This window comes from Nansenia antarctica, assembly GCF_963989245.1.
Source record: "Nansenia antarctica genome assembly, chromosome: 8".
In the NCBI taxonomy this organism is placed as follows: domain Eukaryota; kingdom Metazoa; phylum Chordata; class Actinopteri; order Argentiniformes; family Microstomatidae; genus Nansenia; species Nansenia antarctica.
Window position 1 is genome coordinate 31369083 of NC_137678.1, and position 12239 is coordinate 31381321.

At 43.4% G+C, this 12239-nt stretch overlaps 1 pseudogene across 1 annotated transcript; it reads right to left on the bottom strand.

Annotated features, from left to right (window-relative positions):
- Positions 1–8370: 8370 nt before the first annotated feature.
- Positions 8371–10614, bottom strand: LOC308164126 (non-structural maintenance of chromosomes element 1 homolog; annotated as a pseudogene). The gene is made up of 7 exons: positions 10494–10614; positions 10202–10326; positions 9983–10060; positions 9727–9873; positions 9482–9598; positions 8621–8740; positions 8371–8390 (listed from the first exon to the last, which is right to left on the bottom strand). The product of its transcript is annotated as a non-structural maintenance of chromosomes element 1 homolog (transcript).
- Positions 10615–12239: the final 1625 nt, after the last annotated feature.

Consider the following 12239-nt stretch of genomic DNA (forward strand, 5'->3'; position numbering starts at 1 on the left):
GGAGAGGAGAGCAATAGAGACAGAACTGAATGCACTGAACCTTTTTTTTATTCTTTGCATTATTAACACTGTTGTGTTATTGTGTTATTAAAGTGTTTAAGTGTTTTATGGTAAAGCATTATGAGTGGTGTGTGTGTGCAGGGTGCTCGTGAGTTGTATATTTTGGTGAGGCTTGTGTATGGGGGCGGGGGGTCCTCACACAAAGGAGTAGCCTAGTGCCACTGACCACCTTAATCCGCTACTGCCTATAGCTAATTAAAACTTGAAGTCCCATCGCTGTGTGGGCATGATTCGCGCGTGCATGAGAACATTTCGCACTGTTATTTTGGAGACCCCCACAGAGTTCAGCTTATAACTCGAACCCTGCACATATTCATACTACTCTTACTTATGTCTCGTCTACTCTCTCTCTCACACACACACACACACACACACACACACACACACACACACACACACACACACACACACACACACACACACACACCAGTGGAGGCTCCTCCATAGAGGTGGAGGAGGCCTGGCCTCCCCAATAATTTGAGAGAAGAGAGAGATTTAAAAAAGCAATAATTTTATTTATTTATTTAACAAAAAACATATTTTTAATTTTTTAATATTCATATTATTTCCGTTTTGTTCATACATCTGAATTTTTCCATGGCTAAAACCCAATATTGCAATTGTAAAGCACCTACAGGCCAGAATCCCTATCCGTTTGTATTGAGGAGGCCAGGCCTCCCCCAGGAAAGTGGTTTCTCATAGAAGTCAATGTAATGCAATTTTTTTCATGGCAATATGTGATTGGCCAAATCACTGAAAATGGGTGGGCAGAGGAGGCCTGGCCTCACCATGCATTGAGTCCAGGGCTGAAAGATTTACATTTTGTTCGTCCAATCACATGAAGCCATTTTCCCCTGAAAATAATAGCTCATTTGGCCAAATACTTTTGCTTAAAATGACCTCGGAAGTCTGCGAGATTCTGGCGCGATTTATACATCGAATAGGTAGACAACATTTAGGATTTATTGAACAGTTTTATTTTTTATATTAATAATTGTATGTAGTATGTTGTGGTGAATGTTGTGAGCCTGAGCAGAAGGGACAATAGCTGCTGCAGGCGGACCAGAGATTCATGCCAATTGTTTTGTTTATTTGATGACCCATTGTGCAGGCAATAAAAGCTGCTTCATCCACCATCCTGAGAGTGTCCCAATCCCTTCAGTACAGCCAAACACAAATTATTAATTTTTTAACAAAGACAGATAAGAAGAACAGGGCACATTCCATCGCGAGTGAAGCGAGCAAGCGGAAAAAAATGTGGCCTCCTCAATTCTGGAAGTCACCAGCCTCCAATGTAGTCAGTTTCACTATGTTTCAATTTAAACTTTCGTGGGAATGTTTTGGGGATTTGCTAATCTATACATTTTTGGAAAGGGCATTGTATGAGGAATCAGAAAATATATGTTTCCATTTGCACAGATGTCTGAAAGGCGGCCATCTTGGCATTTACAAAATGGCCGCCATAATACACACGTTTTGTAATATCTTGGCTTCTAAATAAGCTAGAACATTGATTTTAACTGCTAAACCTACATTTTCAGGGTCAAGGAATCCAATGGTTGTAGTTACAAAGCTATTTTTTGTATTCTTCAAAACAAAACAAAAGTATATGGGCACAGGCAGCCATTGCTTTGCAGGATCCATAATTGGATCCCCTGCAAAATTGGTACTCCAAACATGAGGATGGCATGCTTAAACCAACAACCACAGACGTCCTCCCAGCCCCAAAGTCCATCATTGAGATGGTACAATGCAAATGCAAAACTGACTGTTCTTCTGGCAGATGTTCAAGCAGAGCTAAGAACTTAGCCTGTACCGACATGTGTCAGTGCAGCAGCCAGTGCCAGAACGATGACGATTCCCAAGCCGTGACGCACGAAAGTGATGATGATGAACTAATCTAACAGCCCAGCTCACATTGGCACGCATTGGACTCGCCATTCACATATCACATCACACATAGCATAAACACTTATACATAGTCAAGAGACACAACCCGCCTGTCATTACACATAGAGTAAATACACATCCCACAAACAGAACAACCAGCACACCATACACTCCCCACATTCCTCCCATTCATTTATTTTGTTTCATTCCCTATTTTTATCATTAAATATGATATACGGAGCTTATTCTCCATGCCGCACCCGCCTTGAAGTCCTGGCTGAGAGCGTTCCTCACTTCCAGTTTGCGCCAACTCAAGATCCCCAAAATCTGGCGAAGAGCCCTAGTTGTTGCGATCCCTAAACCGAATATGCCTGAAGGGGACCCTAAGAGTTACCGTCCCATCTCTCTGTTATGCATCCCTTTCAAGATCCTCGAGCGTCTCATCTACACCCGCATCGAACCAATTGTCGACCCGCTGCTCCCACGTGAGCAGGCCGGGTTCCGACATGGGAGGTCGACCGTAGATCAAGTCACCCTTATGACTCAAGACATCGAGGATTGCTTTTCAGCAAAAAAGAAGGCCGGGGCCGTCTTTATAGACCTGACGGCTGCCTACGATACCGTATGGCATCACGGCCTCTCCTGCAAGCTGCTCCGCCTGCTGCCGGACAGGCACATGGTCAGAATGATCATGGAGCTCATCCGTAACCGCAGCTTTACCCTTACCACCGGTTGCGGACAGCTAAGCAGGCTTCGATGCCTTAAGAACGGCGTCCCTCAGGGATCGGTCCTGGCCCCCCTCCTCTATAATATCTACACCTATGACCTGCCCAACACACTCTCGCGGAAGTACGCCTACGCAGACGACCTCGCAGTGGTGTACTCTGCTGGAAATTGGCAGTCTGTGGAGGGGATTCTGAGCCAGGACATGCAGACACTAGTGGCATACTTCCGGAAATAGAGATTGAAGCTTAGCGAGGCAAAGACGGTATCGGCTGCCTTCCACCTTAACAACAGGGAGGCTAAACGTGAGCTTAGAGTATACCTAGATGGAACTCCCCTGCCATGTTCCGCTGAGCCAATCTATCTCGGTGTGACATTGGACAGGACGCTGACGTTTCGCCGGCAACTCGAGTCACTGCGCAAGAAGTTAACAGCTTGTGTGGCGTTGATGAGGCGACTGGTTGGCTCGGGCTGGGGCGCTGGCGCAAAGACCTTGCGCACGGCAGCCCTAGCCCTCGTTTATTCAACTACTGAATACTGCGCCCCAGTATGGTGTCGCAGTGCCCACACCCGCCTCATCGACTCGCCTATAAACGAAGCCTTGCGCATTGTGACAGGATGCCTGCGTCCTACCCCCGTGGACAACCTTCCCATCCTAGCAGGCATCCAGCCCGCAGGCCTCCGCCGCATGGGAGCCACAGCACGTCTCGCCTGCCGGGCCGTGGAGCTTAATAACCATCTGCTCCACGATAGGCTCACTATAACAGCGGAGCCCTCATGGCGTCTCAAGTCGAGACACCCATTTGTGCCTGCCGCACAGGATCTCAGGCAGCAATGCAGAGATCTTAACATCAGTGCGGCAGGATAGGCGGATTATATGTGGCGCGCGGAGTGGGAGGCAAACACCTCCAAACTCCGCGACCACATCCCAGTCGCCGGCCCTGAGCCCCTCGGGATGGACTTGCCAAGGCTATCCTGGGTGACGCTCAATCGTCTCCGGACCGGCGTCGGGCGTTTCCGCTCATCAATGCACAGATGGGGCTTGGCCCCAAATGCGTCGTTGGAGTGTGGCGCAGAGGACCAAACCGCAGACCATGTTATCCTGGATTGCCCGGTGTACCACCCACCCAACGGGATGCATGGTCTGTCGGTACTAGATGACGAGACGATGACGTGGCTTCTGGAGGGGTGTCCAGAAATATAGCCCGGGTGAGCCCCTCAACCAGGTCTCGGGGTGGTAAAAGGGTAGCCCCTCGGCCCCGAGCCTGGTGGAGTGGAGAGGAAAACAACTACCCATACGCCGAAAGAAGATCATTAAATATGCCATTAGGCTAAATATTTACCTGCCTCTGTATTGCCTTACTGGTTGCTGGCTGTTGTCATAACATCCAAAAATGTATAGATTAGCAAATCCCCCCAAAAAGCCAACAAAAGTTTAAATCATAACATTGAGACTATCTAATGCAGGAGGTTGTCATGATCATACTGTGGTCTGTGGACTCACGTATGGAAGTAATAGAAAAACTACAATTCCTTAAAGTATAAGTTACACATTTTTATGTGATGATATAAAAAAGAAAAGAAAAAAAAATGCTGTGTAACTACAACCATTGGATTCATTGACCCTGAAAATGTAGGTTTAGCAGTTAAAATCAATGTTCTAGCTTATTTAGAAGCCAAGATATTACAAAACGTGTGTATTATGGCGGCCATTTTGTAAATGCCAAGATGGCCGCCTTTCAGACATCTGTGCAAATGGAAACATATATTTTCTGATTCCTCATACAATGCCCTTTCCAAAAATGTATAGATTAGCAAATCCCCAAAAAATTCCCACGAAATTATATAACAAACCTGACTAATGGTCGCGACACATGAAATGATCCGTTGTGAGCCTGATCACTTTGCTACGTTAGGTCGTTTAATGTCACTTACAGACAGTACTTGTGTTAACCCCGTTATTGTGCTGACGGATGAAAACGATTAAACAAAGCATATTTACTCAATAGTATGATAAGTTCAATACTTACTATTTCTTTGTTTGTTTACCCTTCCCGCCTTTTCCTCTTCTTCTTCCTCTACGTTTTATTACGAGTGCTAGACACATTGGGCAGTCCAATGGCAATACCGCCCTCAAGTGGAACGAATTGGATGAGCAACTTAGGTCGACCTCCCTAAAAACAAACGTAAAGGTTATTATAAGGTTTATTAGGGTTTGTTTCACCTGGTTTGACTGTACGACAGGTGTTGGTGTCAGTATCTGTGGCAGGCCTGGCAGATGATTGGCTAAAGTAGACGCCAGTAATTGTGAGCACCGCTGGACTGGCCATACAATCTCTCTGCCCGCTGGCAGATGGGCCGCGCTAGTTTTGGGCCGGTCGGGCCGCCTGACCCCCCCCCCCCCCCCCCCCCCCCCCCCAAAAAAAAAAAAAAATAAATAGCGCGGCCCAAAATAGCACGGCATCAACTAGCGCTGAATCAAGCGGCGGCCCCCGTTTATACTAACACATGGGCTGGCCCAATCACATGCTTAGGCCCTGCTGTCCATCGGCCCCCTCCCCCACTCTGATCCCTCGGCCGACAACCCAAGTACAGTGTCATGTTCGTAGATAAGATAGTGAAAGGGGGTGCCCAGAAAATTAGGGAGAAAAAAAGTAAGAAGCTAGCAGAGGATGCCTCAAAATGTCAGAAACTGACAGATATGTTCTCTGCATCGACTGTGGGGGCTAGGCCTACTACAGCTGCGGCTGCCACAGCAAAATCTTTACCGCTAACTAACGTTAGCACTGATGTGCCGTTAGCAATTGAGGAGGAGACAGGACACAGCTAGAGAGGTAAGCAATGTTGTTACTTGGTTTTACAAAAGCAAAGTTATGTTAGTCGCTTGCATTGGCCAGATTAAGGGAGCAGCAGCAGAGAATGTCTTATGACTTATGCTAACCCGTACAGGCAGCATGATTGCATTGCGCTTCACCAGGACTTGGCTGGAATTCATGCACACACAGTGATCTCTCTCGTGGTGTAACGTTAGTGCTGCTTGGCTGTGGACTCTATAGCTAACGTTAGATGGGGGTGTTCTGCATTTTGTGACTTTCTATTTTGTTGCTAGCTAGCAAGTTGAGGTATCACTGTCACTGACATAAATGCAATACCAACAATGGGTGTTAATAATACTTTTTATTTTGGGGGGGAAAAAAAAAAAAAAAATCTACACTAGCCTAGTTCAGAACTAATGAATGCTTTTTATTGCATGGAGAAATAAAACTCATGCAGTCTGCAACCCAATAATGTTGTCTTGCAACCTTCCATTTGAAATGACTGGGCTTCTGGTGTAACATAATGCAATCATGCAGCCTGTGTGTACATGTAAATGAGAACTTTGCTGATTTGCTGGTATACTTGCTGTCCATGTCACTTACTCCGCTCTATAGGGGTTTTTACAAATGGTATATTCAACAGACTGCCAGCATGTTGATCGGCGGTGTCGGACCGATTGTGTTGGGCCGGTCTGAGCCACATGGCAGGGCCTAATTTTTGTCCCAGTCCAGCCCTGATTGTGAGAGACTGTGTAATAATGTCTGAATCAATATATTCTATTTTAAGAAAATGTCATCGCTGAAATATAAATCCACCATATTTAAATATATGTCTCATAAACGTGCAATTATATATAATGAATAAAAGAACCGCCCTTAATTCGGTGATATCATCATAGGGAAAGGGGACGAACTTCCCATGAAAGGTCTAAGCCCTAATCTAGTGGAACAATGTCCAGTAAGCAGCGTTGCGTCGTCGCCTCTAGTAAACTTTTCTTTCAGTTTTGTATTCCTACATGATATGAAACCGTTTGATCAGGATTAAATGGACTATAAGCGGTTTAAGGAATATGTTTCTTTTGTTTGTTTCAATGGTTTGTCTTTGATATAACAACCGTCAACTTCCTCAAAATATTTTGGCTACGATTTGAGAAAGGAAAAAAAGAAAAGTTAAAGAATAATTGAGACATTGACAGAAAACATTCTCCGAATAATTTCAGATTGAACAGTGTGGCCTCGTAAAAGCTATGGCAGTAATGTATTTTCTGTTGCTCCTCATTTTCAACAATCTCGCACCTGTGCTGGGTGGTAAGTGTTTTATACAAATAAACGACTGTTGTTGTTGTTGTTGTTGTTGTTGTATGAGAGAGCAGGGGCGCAGGGCCAGTCCCAGCCTCTCCAAAGAGCTCTCTCACAGGGGCGCAGGGCCAGTCCCAGCCTCTCCAAACAGCTCTCTCACAGGGGCGCAGGGCCAGTCCCAGCCTCTCCAAACAGCTCTCTCACAGGGCGCAGGGCCAGTCCCAGCCTCTCCAAACAGGAGGTCTTAGGATTTAAGCCGTCAGTGATGATTTAAATCAAAGATTTTACGGAGCCTCATACAGGTGTCAAACCATTCAGTGCATGCCACCGGAAGGTTTGGCACTAGCTACTTCTTCTGAATATGGAGGCTGTGTGTATAGAGGACGTGGTCCATGTAACTGACTCATACCACGAAGGAAAAAGATTAGAGTGACGTTGTTGTCGGTAACTGTCCGTGTCAATGGATGTGAGGGTGTCCATAAGTCGTGAGTTTAGAATGATAAGGTGCTATCTCCGTTTAGGGCAGTTCAGACATATTGAGCGTCAACGTTTTTACATTCCATTATGTTTTGTGAGATGGAACCTTTGTATTTTATGAATTACTAACTAAAAAAAATCAACATTTTAAAAACAACACCACACAGGCATTAATAAACACCTAATGGGTCAGATTATGTAAAAAACTAAATTTTGACAAAAATGGAGATAGAACCTTATAATTCTAACGTCACGAAGTGTGAAGCAAGGGTTTGGAGGAGGGTTCTTGTGATTTTAGCTTCTCCTCAGTTTTCAGGTCACCTGACTAACTAGGTTGACATCTGATATCAGCCAAATGACCCAACTGACATGGCTGTTTGAAACCTGTGGCCATTCAAATTATGCCGTTTTACTGACACAGAACCTCTGTGTGTGTGTGTGTGTGTGTGTGTGTGTGTGTGTGTGTGTGTGTGTGTATGTGTATTACAGTTACAACTTCACGCCACAGTTTTCCGTTTCACACTGGCCCTGGCCATTCTCCCATCACGGTCACTTAAAGATTCCAAAACACAATTGAATATAAAAAGGACGTCATCATTTCATCATTTCTCCTCCTTCATTTTATTCTCTTAAACACGAGTCATCATCAGCAGCCAAACTGAAAGCGGAAGCAGACAGGAAGTGGGTGGCTAGGCCCATGCAGCCTGACAGGAAGTCATTCTGCAACAGCACGCACCGTCTGGGAGTTGGAAATGCCCCTGAAGGGAGAGTTCTGGAACAACACAACAGAACCTAAAGGAGAGTTCTAGAACAACCCAACAGAACCTAAAGGAGAGTTCTAGAACAACCCAACAGAACCTAAAGGAGAGTTCTGGAACAACACAACAGAACCTAAAGGAGAGAGTTCTAGAACAACACAACAGAACCTAAAGGAGAGTTCTAGAACAACACAACAGAACCTAAAGGAGAGTTCTAGAACAACACAACAGAACCTAAAGGAGAGTTCTGGAACAACACAACAGAACCTAAAGGAGAGTTCTAGAACAACACAACAGAACCTAAAGGAGAGTTCTAGAACAACACAACAGAACCTAAAGGGAGAGTTCTAGAACAACACAACAGAACCTAAAGGGAGAGTTCTAGAACAACACAACAGATTTAGGTTCTCCTTGATCTACGGGGATGGGTTCATGTTGATGATGATGTTGACTGGCTCTGAGGGGCCAGTGATTGAGGCCGATTCACTTCTGAAATGAAGAGAAGCACATTTTTACTTAATAACGTTTAGTGATACCACGTGGCATAAGTAATTCAACTAACAGGGAGACATGATAGAGATTATAGAACGGTTTTACCTGGAATCTCATGTGGCCAAAAGTCCTCACAAGCAGGGCATCGTGGATCAGTCCTTCCTTTGAAATATCTGGCAACACAATAGGTGTGCATTTTGATGTAGGGCTCTCACACATTTGGCACTGAGGGGAAAAAGACCAAATCATCACAATAAAGAACGGAGCCAAATTATTTGCCAATCAAGTTAATTCCATTGAACATTATTAAGTTTCACATTTGTATTTGGCTTTGGGGAATTGATGAAGATACATTCTAAAGTGAAAACATGTTGTCAATTAAATACCTGACCTGACCCCTATCTATCTACCCTCCCTCCACCCCCACCCAGAGAGCTTTGGACTGTCTGGATATGAACACTTGATCTCTGCACTTTATATTTATACTAATTATGACTCTTGCACTATGATGTTGGTTTGCACTGTCTTGTCCTGTCTTGCACCTGTCCTGCTGTAAACCGTGCTGCACTGTCCCAAACCAAATTCCTAACATGTTTACATGTCATGGCAATAAAGTCTTCTGATTTTGAAAAAAAAATAATATATATATTGTGTGCTCAATTACCAAACACACACACATAGGCCTATATATATATATATATATATATATATATATATATGCCTGTATATCCTCTTTAAAGAGTATCTGGCAGACCTTGGAGATTACAACATACAAATAATAAATGTTATATACTGTATATACAGCACTTTACTAGAGAAAACAAAACACACATCATTAGAAGATGGAGGAACAAAGGAACTGGAAGAAAAACATACAGTATGGAGAGCAGAGTGTTAAGTGTGGATAGTGGACATGGTAATCAGCAATGAATCATTGCAATGACACCTTTTTACTTGCGACTTTACCTGCAAGGCAACACTGTGACAATTATGGCAGACCTTGACCTGGTCCTGGTACATCAATCGAATGTATGGCTCCATCTCCATTATACAGCGAGTGGAGAGGGAGTATTCCCCATGTTTCTGAAGAAAATATAATGTTATAATAGATTTAATAACGAGTCCTACGTAACACAAGAACTCCTCTGAGGACTTCCAGAGTTAAGGGGAAAAATGTGCAGTAGCTCTATAGATACATTTTCAGACAGTACCTCGTTTAGCCATTTATCCTGAACAAGCCTGTTCAATACATGTTCCGTTTCCTTTTCATTTAGTTTCCTTGTCACAATGCTGTCAGCACAATTCAGAATTTCTGTGGACGAGGCGGTTCCATTATCGGACTCGACAATCATGTCCATCTGAAAACATAGTACTACGACATTAAGTATTATTAATTGTAAAGTATTGTCAATGAAGTCCATATGTCATTGAGCAAATATTGGTAGCTATGAATAGATATCCACTAACTATTTTCCTGAATAATTCCAACTCGTTGTCTGCATAATCTGATGATATTCTTGTCACATCATTCTCAGCCAAGTTCACCTAGACAGGAGAAGATAATAATACGTAAGGTTGATGATTCCATGAACTAATGACAATATCAAGACTACTGATCCATGTATAAATCACCTGTTTTTATACTGTCAAATGTTATTGCATCAACCCTCAGATAGTGTCACTAACCAAGGCATAGTACTGAAGACCATCCTCCTCTGACATGCCTTTTCTGATCTGCATGAACTGCAAGGGCTGCAGTTGAGCATTGATGACACCAATGAATTAATCTAGTTTATCCTGAGCATAGTGCGCTGAATGAAAAAAGGGTAAATGTTTGATGTTAGGGACTAGTGTCTCCCACCAAATACTGTTTGATTTGACTTCATTCATTCATTGAGTAGTAATGTTTAGCAAGCTGCAAAGAACTACCGTACAGCACTTAAGGCAAAAAATAACCCTCAAAATGTGCTATCCTCACCACTGTGTGTCTCACAACAATGCCGATGGAGAACCATTGCTCGAGAGGCATCAATGATCCCATTGCCCATCATGGTTTGCAAGAATCTTCTATGACTGTTGTCATATGTCGGTCGAGCCATAATGGAGTATTGAAGATGGACTGTGAAAGTGAATCGTTGAAACACATATTTGGTTAATATGTATGCTGTTTATTATGGTCATACGATTAGCCACACATTTGACACATGTTATATCGGGAATTAGGTGAATTTAGCTACGTCGCGACACACCACACACCACACTCACACTCACACCCACACCCACACACCACACATCACACACACACACACACACCACACACACACACACACACACACACCCACACACATCACACACACCACACACACATCACACACACCACACACATCACACACACACACACACACATCACACACATCACACACACCACACACACACCACACACATCACACACACACATACTACTACCATTCAGTCAATCACATTTACTCTGTTGCTGAGCACTATGTTTTACAACTCTAGGAAACGATTAGCAAAGTAAAAACCAGAGAAGATGTTTTATCATGCAGCATGGTTCATGGTTTTACCCAAAAGGGTTAGTGAATCAAATAAGAAATATCAGTAATTTACTATTATTACTACTAATAATAATAACTAACAACTAATATAAATACATTATATAAAACAGGCTATGGGCAATACGAATGTTTTATTTATCATTTAGTTACATTTAAAATTGTTGAGGAGGTTGAAGACCAGACGGATGTATAATATACAGTTGCCTCTATAAGTATAGGAAAGAGGAAGCATGTTTTCTTCTTTTAGCCCCTTCTCTTTTAGTTGATGGTATTTGTGTACATATTGGTTTCACCATTCAGAAATTAACACACTTTTTATCCATAGTCCTCCTTTTTTTAGGGAACTATTAGTATTGTGAAAATGGCAGGTGACAGGTGACAGGTGACAGGTGTTCCTGGTTAGTCATGTGTGTTCCGTCACATCATCTGTGTAGGCCAAGGAAGACCTCTACAGTGACTGACCAGATAATGCTATAAACCATAATGAAGAAAAACCCCCAGGTCCCACAGATCAGAGACACTCTCCAGGAGGTAGGCGTGAACGTGTCAGAGACCATCTGCAGAATACTTCACCAGCAGGACTACAAAGGCTACACTGTAAGGTGCAAACCGCTAGTTAGCAGCAGAAACCGGCTAGCCACCATATCTGTGTAATATGGTGGAGGGGGGGTTATGGCTCGGGTGTGTACTACAGACTAAAAACATGGTAAGTTAAAAACATAGTCAAAATAGTGACACAGAATAAAGATCAAATAAGATCAAATGTTTTCCGGCACTGTACATGAAGGAGAGCATTCACACTATCCCTTCATCACTGTACATGAAGGAGAGCATTCACACCATCCCTTCATCCCTGGAGCAGCATCATCTGATTGGCCTTTAGAGTCCTTTGGAAAAATCATGTCCCCTCTTGGATTTCTGGACATCATATTCTGAATGACAGGGGGCGGTCAAAGTATACACACATGAGCATTACCAACATATGTATGCACACATGAGCATTACAAACATCTGAATTTCAATATAAAATAATATATAAATGACAGTATACAGTATGTTTAACACCTGATGGTGGGGTCCTTTCTCTCCTCCTCCTCCTCCTCCTCAGTGTTGTCTGTGGTTATAACCAGGGTTACATCCATAATAGA